Raw genomic sequence first — 13,284 nt, forward strand, 5'->3', positions numbered from 1 at the left:
ACAATGCATTTTTGAAGGTCATATTGCACGATCCACGTGGAGGACAAATGGAATTCGAGAACTGAACCCTGTGGGACTTATGACGTAGAGGAGAATAATAAGAGAATAATGGAGAAATAGAAATGCAATAGAAATTTACAGAATACAGCAGAACTATTTGTTCTCCTCTCAGGCCGCAAATAGGCAACGCTGGTTTAAAAAAGAGAATTTATTATCCTTTTGAGAATGGTGATGAAAATATTTTTCAAAATACTTTATTCTAATTTTTTCTCCGCTAAACCGGAGCTGTTTTGCACCAAGAAAAAAAGACAAAAAAAAAAAATTTGCGAAAACATGTACGAAACCCAAAAACGGGACAGAAAAAGGAAATCTAAATTCCATACTCGGCAGAGATGCCAAAAATACCTTTTGAAAAGAAAGTTTTCAATCTGCCGGCGTTTTAACAGCCACTGACTTTTAAGGTTTCCTTTTAAGGTATTTTTATTGCTGGACTTAATTTTGCCTTTCGACTCCAATCCTCTCTTTTTTGTTCTTTTTTATTCTTTTTTTTTTTTAGTCATTCTTTCCAGATTACCGGAAACTTCTTCGACTCATTTTTTTTAAACCTTTTTAGTTTTGTTTATGCCTCTATTTGTTTCTTGTGATGACTTGTGCGTCCCGTTTTTTACCTTCTCATTTTCTTTCCTTCGTCTCTTTCTTGGGACACACTTGACAGACAAAGTCACGTTCCAAAAAGTAAGAGTCATCTCAACCATTCTTTTGTTTTTAGAAGGATCCGTAGAATTCATTTATCTATTTTTTTTTTTTTGCTTATTTCTTTGCGTCCTATAGTTTTTTATACACTTTTTTCCTGACTTTTATCTTCTTCGTCTATTTATCAGAAGTTTACTGGATATGTTTATGACCATTTTTGTCGCCCTGAAGAATGTCAGTTCAGCAATAATAATAATAATAATAATAATAATAATAATAATAATAATAATAATAATAATAATAATAATAATAATAAGAAGAAGAAAGAAGAAGAAGAAGAAGAAGAAGAAGAAGAAGAAGAAGAAGAAGAAGAAGAAAGTGAATTACACTCTTCGTACAATGCAATCAGTAACATTTAATTTTCTCCCGGTTATTTACAGACCTGGTCCCAATGAACATCTTACTAACTTAGGACAGCCCTTGCAATCAGTAACATTTAAATCTAAACCCGCCGATGAACCATCATTATCATCGTTAACTTTCCTGCCACGCTCTTTCCTTGACAGGGTTAGAAGTGAAAAATGAGTTCTCTCCACTGTCCTCAGTGTGTCTACCTGAATTAACATTTACTTTAGGTCTCTTATCTATGTCGTTTCTCCATGAATTTCTGGGGCTTATCACTGCACCTCATCCTGTGACTTCTATATTTAACATTGCTGACTGACTGCTTCCTTCTCCCTTTCTTATCACAAGTACAAACCACCTCGGTCCTTATAAGATTTTAGTCTAATTTTTCCATCACACCGTAAAGCCCGTGAATGAAATTCACTCAAACAAACAGACGGGTTTAGTGCAAACACGAAGGAATGACTATAATTTTCACATTTGCCCACTTATTAAATAAACTCTTTCACTCTCCCCACCCCTCCTACCAACCACACCTGACGCCCAATCCCCAGCCCCCCGTTATGTTTTTCTTGACTCAGCGGTTTCCCATTCTTTAGAAGGCCAATGGTCTACCTCTTCCTTTGGGATCAAGCCCCGGTCAGTTGCTTACCCCTTTCACTTCTTGCTTCCATTTTGGCCTGTTTAGAATAGGGTACATTAGTTTGCCTGTCTTTTTGGTCTACATAAAATAATAAAATTTGAATTCTCTTCTCAGTGTCATAACCCCATACTTATTTTCATCAGATTTTGACGTTACAAAAAATGAGAATGATGATGATTGTTTTGATATGATGCACATTTATGATTTGTCCACTAAGAATGTTTGCAGCATAGATTATGTACTATCTCCTATTTCGGTACTTAAATTGACCAGCCATGGCTTGGATTAGACCTCTGTAAAGTCAGTTGTAATTTTAAGAAACGATATGCTGTATTGTGCTTTTTTAGACAAGGACATTAAAATACAATAAATTGCACTTTTCCTCTTGTTATAGGCTTTGGTCAGGCCTGTATTTATAAATTCTTGGGGTTTGTTTTATATATATGGGCTTTGATCAGGCTTGTATTTATAAATTCTTGAGGTAAAACGCTAAAATTTCAATCCAAGCAATAAATGACAAAAATCAACAAAGTTGTCTAATGCAGCAAAATTCCCAAAATACAACACATCCAGAAATATTAGAGTTGATAAAAGTAAGATAATTACGATGATTAATTTCCAGAAAACTAATTCCCTCAAAAACCAACATTTAGGAAAAAAAAGTATAATGTGAAAGTACACATTTCAAACCCCAAACTGACGAAAAACATAAAGTTTCGAAAAACCAAAAAGGGGCGCGCATTCAATAAATGGCCTGCCCCGGGTAATTAAATGCTGAATATATAATGGCAACCAATAATGTCACTGGAAAACGGGTAAATAGACTGGAAATAGCTTTCATGAAATGCTCTCTCTCTCTTTTTTGCTCTCTATTAAAGCTCTCTTAAATGCCGCTACAGAGGGAATTTGATTAAGCCAATAGCCTGCGATTAAAGAGTCGAAATACAGAGTTGATTGTGAACTCTGTTCAAAGCTTCAAGCTTAAGGCTTAAACCTGACAGGTAGCTTTGTTCGAGCCAGGGGTCAAAGCTCAGAGAATCATGCTCTTGTTTCCTTACAATATTTGCTAATTTGCTTGTGTTACCTTTACTCATTTACATAAGATGTGAGGTTGCGAGCCCGGTACTCCCGGTGAGCTTTTTTCTCTTTCCATGCATCATCTTTATAACCCTTACTCATTTATACAAGGTGTGAGGTTGCGAAACTGGTATTCCCGGTGAGCTTTTTTCTCTTTCCCTGCATAATCTTTATAACCCTTACTCATTTACACAAGGTGTGATGTTGCGAACCCGGTACTCCCGGTGAGCTTTTTTCTCTTTCCATGCATCATCTTTATAACCCTTACTCATTTACACAAGGTGTGAGTTTGCGAACCTGGTATTCCCGGTGAGGTTTTTTCTCTTTCCCTGCATCATCTTTATAACCTTTACTCATTTACACAAGGTGTGAGGTTGCGAACCCGGTACTCCCGGTGAGCTTTTTTCTCTATCCCTGCATCGTCTGATCGACTTTATGAAATCTAGGCTGCCAAGCCAAGCAACTTCAGGCATTCATCACTTCAGACAGCGAAAAGATAAGGAGTCAAAGTCGTTGAACAGCGAGATAAACAGATCCAGAAAATAAAGATGAATTGCAAAGATGTAAAAATGAGAAGTAAAAAAGTTAAGTACATCTTAGTTTAACCAGACCACTGAGCTGATTAATAGCTCTCCTAGGGCTGGCCCGAAGGATTAGATTTAATTTACGTGGCAAAGAACCAACGGGTTACCTAGCAACGGGCGAGTAATGAACTTCTATCACCAGAAATAAATTCCCCTAATTCTTCATTGGCCGGTCAGAGAGTCGAACGCTGGGCCAACAGCGTGCTATCCGAGAGCTCTACCCACCCGTCCAATTAAGAACTGCATTAAGAAGTAAAAGCTAGGGAATTTGGACAGGAAGATAGAAGACAGAATGCAGGCTTGGAGGTCTGTGACTTCCTGATGACATCAGATGTCTCGCCCTCCCTCAATCAGTGACATGAAAATCGGGTTTCTCAATATTTCCTTTATTTATTTAGTGGTGTTCAGACGTCGATTCTTTTAAGTGGGTTTCCAATATCGGATCGCAATGGCTAATCAGTGAAAGTAGATCTTAGTTACTTTTTTTTATAGACGTATCTGATTCGTTATATTCTGGCAAAATGAGGTTTTTGCTTTGCTAGAAATCATAAAAAGTCAGTCGAAGAATCTTTGAGCTGTACTCTAAAGAAAAGTTTATTAGATATATGGATGCGCTAGGTACTGTTACCATTTATTATTTCCTTGTGGCTTTTTTACTACGTACACACACACACTCACACACACAACACACACACACACACACACACACACACATATATATATATATATATATATATATATATATATATATATATAATCCTATAATCTAAGAAACAATGTACAATATCTTTACATAGAAAAAAAGAGAAAAATATAAACAGAGAGAGAGAGAGAGAGAGAGAGAGAGAGAGAGAGAGAGAGAGAGAGAGAGAGAGAGAGAGAGAGAGAGAGAGAATAATTTTATTCCCCAAGCACCGTTGATTAGAAGTAAAATTGCAGTTTCCTTAATGTTGGGGAGCTGATCATGAGAATCCACATTTCCAGATTTTTTTTAAAGGAAATTTCGGACTTTTCTAAATTTCAGGAATTTTAGGAACACAGGTGATTTTGAGAATGATGGTGATTCTGGATTTTGGGAACACAGATGATTTTGAGAATGGTGGTGATTTTGGATTTTGGGACCACAGGTAATTTTGAGAATTATGGTGATTTCGGCAATAAGGTTAAATTTGGGAATTTTAGGATGAAAATAAACAAACTGGAAGAGAAAGCAAGTAGCCAAGAATGATGGTAATCAGAATAAATAAAAGAAAGAATAGTAATCACGAAGAAACAAAGTAAAAAAAAGTAAGGAAATAAGGAAAGATGGAAAAGAGAAATAAGGAAGGAAAAAGAAAGTAAAAGTAAAAAAAAGTTAGGAAATAAGAAAAGGTAGAAAAGAGAAATAAGGAAGAAATAAGAAAGTAAAAGAAAAAAATTAAAGAAATAAGGAAAGATAGAAAAGGGGAAATAATTAAGAAAGAGTATACACGAAACAGACAAATGCAGAAAAAGGTAAATGAAAGGGAAACAAGAAGGCTGATATATAAAAAAGAAGGAAAAAAATGAGAGGAAGAAGAAAGAAAGATTGTGGCTGATACGCTCGACTTACTTAAAATCCTGATGAACGGTTAAACAGTTACTTAACGACTTAAGTAAATCTTGGGAAAAAAAGATAATTTCTTTGAACGTCCCGGGGCTTTTATCTTTCTTTTTTTATTTTCTTCTTTCAGGAGTTTTTTGGGGGTTAATAAAAAACAATTTTAAAATTGTTTTGTTTTTCTCCCGAGGTGTAATAAGTTTATGATATATACTTCTTTTTCAAGAAAGGGATGATAAAATGAATAATTTATATTTATATATATATATATATATATATATATATATATATATATGCATATATATGTATACTGTATATGTATCAATTTGCAGTGTATGGTCATATACAGTATAATTACATATTGTTATAAATCTACATACACAGGGACAAATCATAATAAATAAATATCTCTCTCTCTCTCTCTCTCTCTCTCTCTCTCTCTCTCTCTCTCTCTCTCTATATATATATATATATATATATATATATATATATATATATATATATATATATATATATATATACATATATATATATAGTGTGTATATATATATATATATATATATATATATATATATATATATATATATATATATATATATATACTTACTGTATATATACACACACATGCGCATAAATACATGCAGCTGTGAGTGCGTCCATGTCTGTGTGTGCTTGAAAGTCCATGACTGCTTAGGCACAAGATGGTGGGACCAGCTGGGTAATTACACGCGTACTGTATACATAAATGAATACGAAACACGTCGTCTTAATTAAACATAATGGCATCTACGTTGAAAGCTGCGTCAGAGCATTCTGACCTTTTCGAAGTCGACGATATTTTCATTAATCTTTCATGTTTGTCATCAAACTAGAACAGCCGGGCTTTTAGTGAGAGAGAGAGAGAGAGAGAGAGAGAGAGAGAGAGAGAGAGAGAGAGAGAGAGAGAGAGAGAGAGAGTTGTTCGGAATGATGATATGCATTAGAAAAATAACGTTCGTGTTGCTCTTTTTGGGATTATATATGATTAAACCTGAAAGGTGTGTGTGTGTGTGATGAGAGAGAGAGAGAGAGAGAGATTAAAGTTTGATATGCAAATAAAACAAATAAGCATATACATATATTATAGACATATACTATACTTACATACATACATACATACATACATATATATATATATATATATATATATATATATATATATATATATATATATATATATATAATAGTAAGACGGACAGTCAAAGAGAGGGAGTCGTAGGAATTAATGCAAGAGCCTCAAAACTTTCTTCTAATTTACTTAACTTTCATCGCTGATGGAATAATTAGACAATTTCTCGACGAAAAGAGAGAAAAGAAAAGGAAGAGGATAAAAATTTTACGGCGCAGAAATCTCTGGAGTTTTGATATTTCCAGCCGAAGAAACTCCTCAAACAGAAACGAAAAAGAAAAACAGAAAAAGCGTCTTAATCAAAGATATTTACGTTGGCTGAATCATCAGTTTGTCTCGATTGATTTTGGCAAAAGAGAAAATTTCTTCTTTAAAAAATTTCTCGCGATTTCTTTCAAGGTCTCATCAAAGCCTCGAAGACTGTGGTACATGAATGTTGAATGCCAAGACGTGGGAGCGAGGATTATTTTACGTGATTTCAGACCATTTTTGCAGATTTCCATGTTTTAACGCACATACACTCCTCTATATATATATAAATATATAATATATATAAAATATAAAAACATATAAATATATATATAATCAAACTGATATTTATGTATGTATATATATCATCAGTTTGTCTCGATTGATTTTATATAAAAGATAAATATATCTTCTTTAAAAAATTTCAATCATAAATATTTCTTTATATAGGTCTCATCAAATATATATATAGATATATATATACACATACATATAATGTTCAAAAATGCCAAGTTTTTCACCAAATCTAAGGATGACGTTGCTGGACATAAAACCTTTTTCCGTGATTTCAGACCATTTCTTGGCAGACCTACACTGGAGTGTTCTGTTGGACAGGAATCTAAGAGCAACCTACGGACCTGGCGAACGATCTAGTGTTGTTCCACATAACCATGTGGCAAAAGATATATATATATGTATATATAAATATATATATATATATATATATATATATATATATATATATATATATATATATATTACATGCTTCTTAACTGGACTTCTGCCTATCTGCGTCTTGTCCTCAAATCTTGTAACTCAATTTTCGACCTGTTCCCTTTGTCCGATGGACTTGAAATTTTGCACGGTTACTCAATCCTAGTGACAATACAATGTTACATGATCAGTAGGTCAGCAGTGACCCTACAGTGACCTCTCCCAGTATCTCGGGATTTATATAAAACTCTTCGGATTTTTCACAACTTCTTTGATTCGGTAGAATCTATCTTCTATATAATCCCTCCCCCTTCCCTTTTCCCTCCCCTCCCCTTCCATCCCCTTCCCCACCCATCCCCTCCCCTTCCAAAGCATGCAATCAAGTGTTAATTTTGCTGTGTCCTTCCCCTCCCTTTCCCTGTTCCATCCCCTCTCCTTTCCGGTGCATACGATCAAGTGTTAATTTAGCTGTGTCCTCCTCTCCCCTTCCCTCTTCCATCCCCTCCCCCTCCCCTTCCGAAGCACACGATCAAGTGTTAATTCAGCTATGTCCTCCCCTTCCCTCTTCCATCCTCTCCCCTTTCAGAGCATGCGATCAAATGTTAATTTAGCTGTGTGTTCCTTCTCCCCTTCCCTCTTCCATCCCATCCCCTCCCCTCCCCTGTCCCTCCCGTAGCACACGATCAAGTGTTAATTTAGCTGTTCCCTCCCCTTCCCTTCCCCACCCCACCCACTTTCCCTCCCCTTTCTCTCCGCTACCCCTTTCCTCCTCCACCCCTTCCCTTCCTCTTTCCCCTCCATCCCCTTTTCATTTTCCTCCTCCCCCCCTTCCATCTTCCCTCCTCCTTTCCCCCCTCCCCTCTTCATTTCCCCCCTCCCTTCCCCCTTCCCTCACCCTCCCCGTAAACGGATATCAGTTTCGTTAACTACGGTCATAAATCGGTTACAATTTCTGTCAGAACTAAAAAGTATAAGATAAAAAATATAAAAAAATTTAAACATGCTCCTATTAAAATGCAATAAAATAAAAAATAATTTTTTGAGACACCAGGATTTTCCTACAATTAACCATGTCTACAAAAATAAAATCGTGGGTCCCAAACATAGAAGGAAAAGCTACAAGAAAAGAAAGAGATTTTTCTATTCCTTGTACAATTTTCTTCCATGTTTGGGGCCCACTCTTTTATTTTTGTAGACATGATTAATCGTTAGAAAACCCTGGTATGTCTCAAAAAATTATTTTTTACTTTATTAGTGCATTTTAATAAAAGTATGTTTAAAATTTTCTTATAGTTTTTATATATATATGTGTATATATTATATATACACATATATATAAAACTATATGTGTATATATAGTTTAATTACTGATTTAAATTAGACATTTCTTCTATTGTTCTACAGCATTTCCATCCTCCATTCGTTAATGTTTACAGGAAAACTTAAGCTCCTCGAATTTATGTGAATTCATTTAATAACAAAATACTCAAAGCGTATCTATGTCAGCCATATTGTGTTCTTCTTCAGTAAGAAATGTAAGCCCTGTTTTTGTAACACTTTCCAAAGAAAATGATGTATGAAAATGGAGCATAAGTCAAGTTGATGAACTGTTTCTCCAGGCTCATGCCAATCACTCCCCCCTTTTTGTCTGCCTCTCTCTCTCTCTCTCTCTCTCTCTCTCTCTAACTTCGTATGCAGTATCATTATGAATTCTTTTTCCAATATTGCTTACAAACTTGTTTTGTCTCCCTTTTTTCGTCTCTTTCTTGTTTCAATGTCCAATGAGATTTTAAAGCCTCCACGTTGAAGGTGGAACATAATAGCAATGAAAAAGTGATTACTGGCAACCAAATGCAAATACACTTGCACAAAATAGAATATTTAAAATCCTTTTACTAATGTAAAGGGACAGACAACAGGAACACATCTTAAAAGTCTTTTATTATTATTATTATTATTATTATTATTATTATTATTATTATTATTATTTCTGAGTTGCTCTTCCGGGTAACTTCTGCCAGTCATCATGCACTGGCAACACAGGCCCAATCCCACCGCTTCTACATCATTAACGTTCGTTCACAGTAGCTAAGTAGTTTACGAAAAAGTTTCGGAAAGCCCGGAAGGGGGCGGTGCTCCCTCCCCATTTTGAATATTTAGGAGGGAGGCTATTCTTCTTCTTTCCCCGTCATTACGTACGGGAGGAAAACCCACAGAGACTTGTATTTTTTTATGGGCAAATGTCGCTTTTTAATAAGTATTTATTTTATCTCAAAATTGCTAGTGTCACTTTCTTGGTTTCATAATCATACTATAAAAGGTCATAATAAATGATTGTGTATTATCATCATCACTATTTCCAATAATAATAATTTTACATAATATATAAGAACAGAATATATAATCTAAAATCTATTAATTTATCTAAATTTATGTCTTGTTTGTCCTTTCACCCCGCTTTCTGTCTCTCTGTCTGTCAGTCCATTCATCTCATTGCCTGTCTGTTTGTCTTTCGGTCGGTCAGTTCATCTATCTCCCTGACTGCCTGTCCATCAGTCCGTTCATCTTTCAGTCAGTCTGTCTGTTAGTCCGTTCGTCTCCCTGTCCATCAGTCCTTTCATCTCCTTGTCAGTCTGTCTGCCCACCAGTCCGTTAATTTCTCTGTCAGTCTGTCTGTCCATCAGTCTGTGTGTCTGTGTCTGTCTGTCCATCCATCAGTCCATTAATCTCCCTGTCAGTCTGTCCATGTCCGTTCATCTTCCTCTCAGTCTGTGTCTGTCTCTATGTCTGTCTGTCAGTCCGTTAATCTCCCTGTCTGTCTGTCCGTCTCTATGTCTGTCTGTCAGTCCGTTCATCTCCCTTTCAGTCTGTCTGCCTCTATGTCTGTCCATCAGTCCGTTAATCTCCCTGTCAGTCTGTGTGTCTGTCTCTGTCTGTCCATCAGTCCATTAATCTCCCTGTCAGTCTGTGTGTCTGTCTCTGTGTCTGTCCATCAGTCCGTTAATCTCCCTGTCAGTCTGTGTGTCTGTCTATATGTCTGTCCATCAGTCTGTTAGTCTCCCTGTCTGTCTGTCCGTCTCTATGTCTGTCTGTCAGTCCGTTCATCTCCCTGTCAGTCTGTTTGTCTCGTTGTCCCTGTGTGTGTGTCTGCCTCTCGGTCCGTCCCACCTCCAGTACAAACCGTGCAGAGGCAGTATTATTATTATTAAACAGAGAAAGCAGATAAAACGTAATAAATGTTCCTAAGCATTATAATACTGTCTGCCCAAAGCAATTTGCTGTCCGCATTATTTTATCAACAGCGAAATAACATTACAGTAATATTCGAATGGCGATGTAAATAGACCATTCTACTGCGTTCAGGCAGTCTAACCATTGTTAAATGTTGGATGCTGAATGTTGAATTTAATATTGAATCGATGTGCTTGTATGTGAAGTTCTGATCTTTGGAGAGAGTTAAAATGACTAGCGGAATATGTAGTAGTTAGATGCTTCTGACCAGTGGAGTTGAATGATGATGAGTTCGGTCAACTTTTTGATGGGTGACCTCTAGTGAATGTCCGGTGATCAGTGAGGTTTAGCAAGGTTGGGCATAGTCAGTTCTTGAACAGGTGACCGCCTTTGAAAGCTGGGTCCAGCTAGCGCGTAAGCGCTGTTGGCTCATGGCAAAAATCAACGTTCAGAAACTTATACTTTAAAAGCCTTCTCTCAGTATATTTTTCATTTTTACCAAATATTCCAATTAAGAATTTTTCCTATTGTAAATTAAGTCAGATAAACTAATGAGTAAATGGAAAAAATAAATAAGATAACAAACGTTCTGGGAGACTGGAAACGGTAGCTTACTATACGGCAAAGTAATTGTTCAATTCCCCTATCTTTCATTTTGTTTCGTTCGTCTCTGAACTCTGACGTTGCAAAGCTACTTATTAGTCCATGGAAATAAATGAAAAATAAAGAAATACGAAACCCACTGATGTTTTATGCAAAAATAAGAATGAAATTTTTGATACTGTTGAATTACAACCGTAAATTCTCCGAGTTTTATTTCCTAATTTTGCATTTATTCTTTTTTTCCATACACCTTTTTACCACTTATGCAGCATACGTTTCTGAACCGTTAAGAGAAGGAAAAAAGAAATAAAGACGAGAAAAAAGTGGTAAAATGAAGCAGAATCACAATATTTGGATAAGAATGAATGAACGAATTTTTAAAAAATTCCCCAATACCCTTCAGCAATTTCTCAACTTCAATGCCATTTTTTTCATGTACTGTTATAACTGTGCAATGAGGCAAAAACTATTTCTCTTCATATAAACTAATAATATAGCAGAAAATGAAATGATTGTAAACCAAGAAAAAGACAGTTCTCAGACAATACAGATAAATATAAAAGATTCCTACTTGGAAACCTATAGTAGAGTCAATCTTCTCTTATTGCTACGCATTTTTTCTCTACTTTTCGTGCGTTCTTACCGTTGACAGGGCAGGCAAGACTATTCCTTAAATTAATACGATGGATAGAGAAGAAAATTGAATCTATTAGGGGTAAGGGAAGGGGAGGAGGTTGTAAGGAGAGTGAGGTCCATAACAGTATCCCCTTATATAAAAAAGCCAGATAAATTTGGTTAGGCTAGACCTCTCCCCCCCCCAACCCCTCTCTCTCTCTCTCTCCCCCTCACGGAAGTTCTTTTTATGTTTATAGTAGAGAAATTTTTCACCCTCTCTCTCTCTCTTGCCATCTGCCCTTCATCTCCGAATATTGGGCTTCTGCCTTCATCATCCTAATATATATTATATTTATACATACTGTATATATACATATATATATATATATATATATATATATATATATATATATACATATATATATACACACACACACACACACACATATATATATATATATATATATATATATATATATATATATATATATATATATATATATATATATATATATATATATAACGCCTCTCTCGCTCTCATTTCTTCCAAATGAGATGAAGACAAAATTACAAAAAAATCGTACTGGAAGAAATATTTGGTTAAATGATCTTGCTAAAATGATGTATATATGACCTTCGTAATCAGGTCTCTTAAATGAAAAGTTGAACACATTAATACTAACGAACAAACTTCTCTTAAAGGTAACCTACATCTAATTAAAACCTGATAACCAAAAGGCAAAATGAAAATTTTTGTTTTCTCCAGAAAAAATGAAGATGTCTGAGGAAATCTTACGAAAATACTGGCAATGTGAGACACCTACTCCACCTACACAAGGGCCCTTATCCATCCATCCGTATAGATTTATAATTTCAACTCTGTTTTATTTATAAGATATTTCAATTATTGTCTTTAGGACAGCTCCTCTGTCTTGACATGGGATTCATCAATCTTAGCGGCTTCTTGGACTTTATTGCACATCGGTATTTGCTCATCATTACAAATAGTAGTTTTATTTTGATTCTCTTATTTTCTATCAGTACCACTTTGGTAATCCATATATTTTCCTCATACACGTCTATTTGTCTCTCGAACTGTATTGAGCTTATATATATATATATATATATATATATATATATATATATATATATATATATATATATATATATATATATATATATATATATATATAATTTTCCCTTTCCAAAAAGTAACTTTCAAAAGTCTAAAAAACCCTTTCCATTGTTTTCACTAACATACATAATGCCAGTAATATGTGCATTTATAATCCATTTCTTCAGCAAACTAGGAAATGTGAAGGATAATTAAAATCCATTTTTTCCTTTTTGCAGCACTGTGGGGGCTTGGTAGGTATGTATTTGTCACAGACCAGCCATATCGACATAAACTGCTCATGTTGGTCGTCAGGCTGAGCTAGGTGTCGGTGCATATGGGAACAGGATATATCACGCTGTTTGTTTCTTTATATTTATTTAGACTTTTCTATGATGTTTTTACATGTCTTTTATATATATCAGGGTGCGTTTAAATATATATACAAGGAATATAAATTTATATATATATATATATAATATATATATATATATATATATATATATATATATATATACAAATGTCCTTTAATATCCAATGAAATAATATATTTTCATATATGTGAAGGGAATTTGTAGTTGATAATAAGTTCTCGTCTTTTCCAAAAAC

At 34.9% G+C, this 13,284-nt stretch overlaps 1 long non-coding RNA gene across 1 annotated transcript in view; it reads right to left on the bottom strand.

Moving 5' to 3' along the window:
• LOC136855105 (uncharacterized) overlaps nucleotides 1-13,284 on the bottom strand; it is a 493,988-nt gene that overhangs the window by 107,171 nt on the left and 373,533 nt on the right. The gene's annotated exons all lie outside the window — the stretch shown is intronic.

This window comes from Macrobrachium rosenbergii, chromosome 30, assembly GCF_040412425.1.
Source record: "Macrobrachium rosenbergii isolate ZJJX-2024 chromosome 30, ASM4041242v1, whole genome shotgun sequence".
Taxonomy (NCBI): Eukaryota; Metazoa; Arthropoda; class Malacostraca; order Decapoda; family Palaemonidae; genus Macrobrachium; species Macrobrachium rosenbergii.